At 44.6% G+C, this 7,364-nt stretch overlaps 1 non-coding gene across 1 annotated transcript; it reads left to right on the forward strand.

Moving 5' to 3' along the window:
• The first annotated feature begins 5,967 nt into the window (after positions 1 to 5,967).
• trnav-cac (transfer RNA valine (anticodon CAC)) lies at positions 5,968 to 6,040 on the forward strand. Its single transcript has one exon. It is a non-coding gene; the product is annotated as a tRNA-Val (tRNA).
• The last annotated feature ends 1,324 nt before the right edge of the window (positions 6,041 to 7,364 follow it).

A 7,364-nucleotide genomic window follows, 5' to 3' on the forward strand; every position in this document is an offset into this window, starting at 1 on the left:
TCATTGTAATAATTTCGATCCAATCCAGCAGTGCTGTTATAAAGGAATTCGACAAAGATCACCGACCACAAGATGATGAAGCTTCCGGAGATGGAGAGAAGCAAGATCAGAGACCTCCTCCTGCTCTCCATTTCTGGATCACATCGGTTCTCCGCCTTGCTCTGGCCCCTCAGCCGCTTACGGACGCGACTAGTCACTAAAACGTGTCTCACCGTCAGGCCATTGAAAAGAAGCATTAACACGAACGGCAGTAATGGCGTTAGTACAGCCGAAAACCATCGAAATCCCACCCACCCAGGATCTGTAGAGTAAGCAGGTTTTATAATACAGTCCCAGGGTACGTTGTCAATCACTTTGACTGGATGAAATAGAAAGATGTAGGGCACATTTTTAAAACAGAGCAGAACGCCGGTTGTTGTCAGAACCACAGCCGCAGTTTTCCCGGTGCAATACTTTGCTTTCCGCTTCTGGCAACAGATGGCGACAAACCGATCAAAGGTAAAAGTGACAGTGAACCAGAGAGAACAGACCATGGCTGCGATTCCCACGGCATTGATCACACTGCATACGGGGGTGATGTCCAGGAATGTCCCGGGGAAATAATTATAACTGACCCTCCACGGTATCACCTGAAAGACGATGGTCAGTAGATCCGCCGTTGTCATGGCCACCTGGTAACGAGTGGTACAGGTAGAGAGGCCGCACTTTCCCCTGGACAGAATCACAGTTGCTACTAAATTCACTGTGGGAAAAACAAAAATAATTAGTGAACTACTCTCTCGCCGGTCCCTATCTCTCAGGACGGAATAAATGGAGGACTATACAACTGTGCAGAAAACTCATTTCTGGAGATTTAAACGAGTAAAGCGCAAGTCGCGATATCCCTAACCGTGTGCATACTGGTTGAAATTGTACGACACTCACGACTGGAAAAGGAACAGTGTTTGGGAAGGAGGCTCTGTCAACTAATCGCAGAGAGCGCTTTGGAGAGACAAATACAAATCTCCCACCATCAGGTTTTTCACGATGTGTGAAGCCCGGATACGGCGGCAACCTTCTCAGCAATGGTGATTGCACCGGTCCCGTTGTCTATGTTCTGGGGCTCTCAGGATACAGCACTGACCTGCTCCCTTCGCAACTGTACATTTACAATGTTCGAACTTCAAAACGAAATTATTTCCCCCGCTCGCATGTCTTAGTCTCCTCAACGAATCCCCTTATGTTACCCACCTACACCGGTCCCGCTGTCGGGCTTCTTTTAAATTTTGCAAATACTTTTGGACGAATTATTTTACACTTTGTCAAGGCTTCCGATCAGAATGATCTTATTTTCGATTTTCAAGATTCTGCCTGAACCTTTCCGGCACGGTGCACGTTGGCGCTTAAAACGTCCAAATTCCAAAGGAAAGTCTTCAAAATATCCGAATCCTTTAGGGGTTGCCTTATCTCATCTAATTTCACCTTATCCCTTTTAATGTCGAGCGGAAACCAATGGGTGGGTTCCTAACTCCTCCTTCACTTCACGGTCATTAGGGACGTGGAAACAAACAATAGTACACAAAAAAAACAGACATCTATTTGAATATTCAAAACTCCCGATGGTTTGGAATCTAACTCGCAAGTGATGTCTATAACATTCGCCTGAATCTCATCGGGGTGTCGCTTCCCGCATTGCCGTCAAACTTGGAACAATTTCTTAAAACGCAGCGCAATATCTTTAAATTTGAATTTAAAACAGTTCCCCTATACATGCATAAAAACACTAAGTAACCAATAAAGATACAGAAAACACTGGAGTATCGGTGTTTACTTTTACAGCGGCTTAACGTTGATAAATCAAAACTGCCATCCATGAATCTAAATAAAAATCCATCTCCCCTATCTCCCACTCAACATCAGTTTCAAATTGAGGTGTGCTTATAGCCGAGGACACTGATTAAACTGCAGGGAACGGTTGAACCAATTCAGAGCTCTGTCACAATGTCGGCAATGTATTCAACTGATGCACCGGCATCACAAAGCTGTCGGTAACTGAATGCGTCTTAAGACCGCGGACACAGAGTAGCAAATGTTAGCTCTCCTATATTCATACCAGGAATTCCAATAACGGCAATAATCACGTAATATATCTTCCTCACAGTGTAGAATGTTGCAAGCATGTTGTGTGAGATTCAGCCTGTCTTCCAGCTGTCGCGATCTCGCTGGAGAAAATCTGAGCTGACGAATCTCCACGGTCATTCATTTATACTCACTCCAGCACATTAAATATTCAATATTACACAAGACTGACGTGTCTTCCCGCAGTTGGGGTAAAAATAAACGTGATGCTATTGAAGTAAATTCCCAATTGTGATGTGGTATGAATAGCTTGGCACTAAATTGTGAAATCTCAAAGACTAAGGAATGAGGATTGGAGAAGTCAGTGAATGGTGTTGCGAAACGCCCTCAGGCTTAACTCTCGGTTTTATGATGGTCAATGTTTTCTTTTCCATTTCTCGGCTCCATGGACTTTGTCATCTTAGACTAATGCTGTACGGTCACTGGGCTGCTCTGTTTCACTCTGTTAATTGTGGCAGTTGTAGACCTTGTAATAGAAGTATTTTTAATGTGGCTTGCACGCTACTGTAATATAGTGAGCAGCTTTAAACTAACAAAACGTCCAGGCTGACGAAGATACTGAACGCTTGCAAAACGTCAATCAGATTAACTGTAACACATACAACATGCTGTAGTTTTTCAGCAATTCAGGCAACACCTATGGATATGAACAAATTGTTCACTTTTCTGTCCGAAACTTCTTCAACATTAAACACAAAGTACACTGCAGATGCTGTGGTCAAGTCAACGCGTACAATCAAGCTGGATGAACTCAGCAGGCCGGGCAGCATCCGCTGAAAGGAGCAGTCAACGTTTCTGGTTGAGACCCTTCGTCAGGACTTCGTCATGTCTATCGATATGGTCTAACTTGCTGAGTTCACCTTGCATTTTGTATGCACATCAAAGTAGTGCAGTCCCTCACTTCGTAAACCAGCTCCGTTCCAAGATCGCACAAGCATTTCAATCACTGTCTACATGACCACTGAACTGATGCAAATGCTAACATCGACAGAGAACCAACAATGATAGTTTCAGATATGATAAATCAGTTGCGTTGTCGATAGTGAGGTAGATAGTGGCATTTACTTATTTGATAGATTTGAACTGCGCTTTCGCTTTAAATCTATAACGATATGGTATATTCTATGTTCTTTTTTGTTTTTGCCGTGACGCGCGACTTTGATGTATTTATGTACTGAATTGAATGAACTGAATGATACATAAGAAGAACCTTTCAAGTGCCAGATACTCCTTGTGGTAAACAGCCAATGGGTCTTCAGTTATGCTGTGAAATTTAACAATCTGACAATAGTCAGCGAAGTGTAGATAATGGCCAATATTGAGGTACATGGTGATTACATTCCATGGATGAGTAGGGTCGGGAAATTGACAAAGTCTGACAGGGTTCTCTAGTGCTCATGTGGAGAAAGGCAAGGAAATGGGATTTTAAACATGAATGAAGGATGGATAGTGTGTAGTACAATACTTTCGAATACCTGCCTTCACTTACGGGAGTGATATATAATTCTATTTAGAGCATCGTGACGTTTAGATGTGATTACAGAGGAACCGATGAAGAAGCGTTTCACCAGGAAGTTCCCGAACATGAAACATTTCAGCGGGCAACCTATCATTCGCTTCTGGAAACGGAGGTGTTCGGTAGTGGTTAAATATTTCTGCATATGTGGTGTATCTAACAGTAAGGCAAAGGTTTATTGGAAGTGGGAGTATTATCGTACTTTAGCGAAAGGTGTTGACTTCTTCTGATTTGACGCAGCGATTTAGTTACCACTCGGCTACAGAGGCTACTGCACTTTCATTGTTCACTGTGATGTATTTTCTACATTAGCACAAGAAACAACCGAGTTTGGGTGCTCGGCCTCCGGAATACGTGCGTACGGGTCACGTGGTTGATCCCGCGTTCTCTGCTAAAGCTCATAGTACTGACCTTCGGACGACATTCCCTGTCTGCGGCCTTCTGCTCTGGCATCGTAAACAACTTCTTCTCATCCACTTGACAGACTTGCAACAATTGGGAACAAACTGCGATGTCTTTTGCTCTTACACTGGCTCAACTGCTCTCTCGTTGCTTCTGTGGTCATGTCTATGTCCAATACACGCATCTGATTAAGCCATCCCTGGTTAAGAATACCATCCCTGAGTTAGAATCTCCACCCCTGAGTAATTATCTCCAATGCTGCGACCAATGGAAAGAAAACACACACACACACACACACACACACACACACACACACACACACACACACACACACACACACACACACACACACACACACACACACACACACACACACACACACACACACACACACACACACACCCTTGTGGTCCTGTCCTTCAACTTTGCACCTAACTCCCTAAATTCTCTTTGCAGGACCTCCTCCTTCCTCTATCCACGTCGTTGGTCCATCCATGGACCACGGCATTTGGCTACTAACCCTCCCTCTTGAGAATACTGAGAACTCGATCTGAGATGTCGCGGACCCTGGCACCAGTCCATCCGGGATTCCCGATCTCTTCCACAGAACCTCGTATTTGCCCCCCTAACTATTGAATCCCCTATCACTACTGCTCTCCTCTTTTCCCTCCTTCCATTCTGAGCTGATGGTCCGTTCTCGGTGCCAGAGACGCAACCACTGCAACTTGTCCCTGGTAGCTGGTCCCCACCAAGGGTATCCGAAACGGCATACTTATTATTTATGTGAACGGCCACAAGGGTGCTCTGCTCATTCTGTCTATTTCCCTTCGCACTCCTGACAGTCACCCAGCTACCTGCCTCCTGACTCTTAGGATTGACTATCTCCCTGTAACTCCTGTTTATTTCTGCCTCTGCCTCCCGTATGATCCGAAGTTCATCCAGCTCCAGCTCCAGTTCCCTAACTCGGTTTGTCAGGAGCTGTCAGAATGCACCTTTTGCACTGTTTACTTGTATGAGCCAATTGTTTCTGGCACACGCGAACTAGAGAGATATTAATCGAGCGTCAACGGCCGTAAATGGTATATATGTCTTCCTCTCTCTCAAGATGAATCAGCATTCTTTCTGAACAGAATTATAAATTAATTCTCACATGTCACGTGCTCACCAATCCTCTGTTAAAGAGACAGCACCTTCCCCGATTCCACTGACGTGCTGAGCTTCCGTTTGTAATGCTAAGATCCTTCCGGCTGGAATGCGATCCCTCCATTTGCGACCTCAGATGTGATCGACTTGCCGCTCCGTTCCTGAAGGTTGCTGTTACCAATATAATTTTCGTTCACAACAGGTCATTTAATTGTTCGTTGATGTCCTGGTCTGGTTGCGACACGATGGATCAGGTTGGAATATGATTATTAAGGGAATATCAGTGTGATGGTGTGTCTGGTGTTACGGCTGACTCGGTGGGACGATTGGCCCTGATTCGTTACTGTACAGCCGGCATCATCTCACAAGTAACCCTGGCTTGTAACGCGTCCTGTTGTTTATAAATGTATCGGCACATGGTTCACTCACTTCCTTCAATTAACTCGTAATCTGAGGTGAAGAGAACGGACGAGGAGACAGGGTCAGAAATCTTAAAGGCACTGTTGAATTTAACAGCTGGGCCGGATGGCCACCCTGTGGAGACTGATGGAAGCTAGAGGAAGATGTTTTACTTGCTTGCTTTATGTATGCAACATAGTTCAGTTACCTGTTGCATATCGTACCTTCACAGGAAATTGTCAATGCATGTCACTGCGCACGTCACACAAATGTAATACTTGTTACTGAAAGCTGAGAGGAACGGTGGGCAATGTTTTGTTCTTATTGCTGTGGGGAGGGGGTGCCTCTGGTCAATGTTCAATAGCGCTGAGCAATGAGCGCTTTGCACCGTTTCTGTGGTGTAGTGGTTATCACGTTCGCTTCACACGCGAAAGGTCCCCAGTTCAATCCTGGGCAGGAACATTGTTTGGGCTCCAGTGTTTGGGATGGACCTGAGTCTCAACTTTTCAGTTCCTGTTCAAGTTCACAGTCATGAACATTCAGGTGTAAATGTCATGAACCTTCGCCTTTCTAGCAGCAGAGTACAGTTCGAAAATTCCTATGTAAACCCATAGGATAGACCGACACCACGAAATCCGTGTGCACCCCTAAACCAGCCGAGGTGCACAAATCTATGTGCATCCCCGATCCAAGTGCACCAAAATATTAAAAAAAACATAAAATATGTGCAAATTTATTTGACATACCTATCCTTAAATATTTGTGCTTCTCCAAATTATGGTGCATCCCTTAACCAATGTGCAGCAAACACAAGTTCCTCCCCCGTTTGTGCGCAGCAACAAATCCGTAAGCAACCCCCACATGAGTTGCAAACAAAAATCCACAAACGGTTCAATTCGTGTCCTCCCCTTAATCCGCATGCAATCACAAATTCGTTCTCCCCAATCTCTCTGACACATTCCAATGCAGATTGGATTATCCATGAGCAAAGATCATTTCAGAGAGCACACAATATTGCTGCCACAAGGCAACAGTCTCGAAATTCGTCATACCTCCTAATCTGTAGATCCACCAGTGTACAAGTGACAGGACCGGGATATTCGTCACATCACCAATGCGCACGTACACCAAAATTCATGTGGCTATCCTAAATCCGCCGGGACACCCGAATCGGTGTTCATCTACTAATCCGTGTACACCCCATATTCCAGAGCACACTCCTAAATCTGACGCATGCTCAAATCCCGGCGCAGTGCCAAAACAGTATGCAGAACATATTTGAATATTTTGTCTTAACTCTGTGAAATCTTCAATTCAATGGGTATCGCAACCCCGCTGACACCCGTACGTGCACCGTACAGTATCACAGGGCAAGAATAATTTCGAACAGTTCACAAAATGCCTGCCTCCAGCATAAAGTTACAAGAATACTGGTGAAAAGTTCAAGGTGCATTGATTCTGAAATTATCTATGAATGAAACAACCTTCTGATATCTAATAATTCCGAATCACTAAATCTGTTCGCATCCTCTGGATGCATTCAAGAGAGAGCTAGATAGAGATCTTAGAGATAGCGGGGTCAAGGGATATGGGGAGAGGGCAGGAACGGGGTACTGATTGTGTATGATTGGCAATGATCGGCCATGATCACATTGAATGGCGGTGCTGGCTAGTAGGGCCGAATGGCCTACTCCTGCACCTATTGTCTATTGTTTATCTTAGAGCAAGAAACATTTCAAACATTTCACAAGATAGCTTAATCCACATTAAAAGTAGCAAGAACAAA

This window comes from Hemitrygon akajei, unplaced genomic scaffold (genome assembly GCF_048418815.1).
Source record: "Hemitrygon akajei unplaced genomic scaffold, sHemAka1.3 Scf000094, whole genome shotgun sequence".
Lineage (NCBI taxonomy): Eukaryota > Metazoa > Chordata > Chondrichthyes > Myliobatiformes > Dasyatidae > Hemitrygon > Hemitrygon akajei.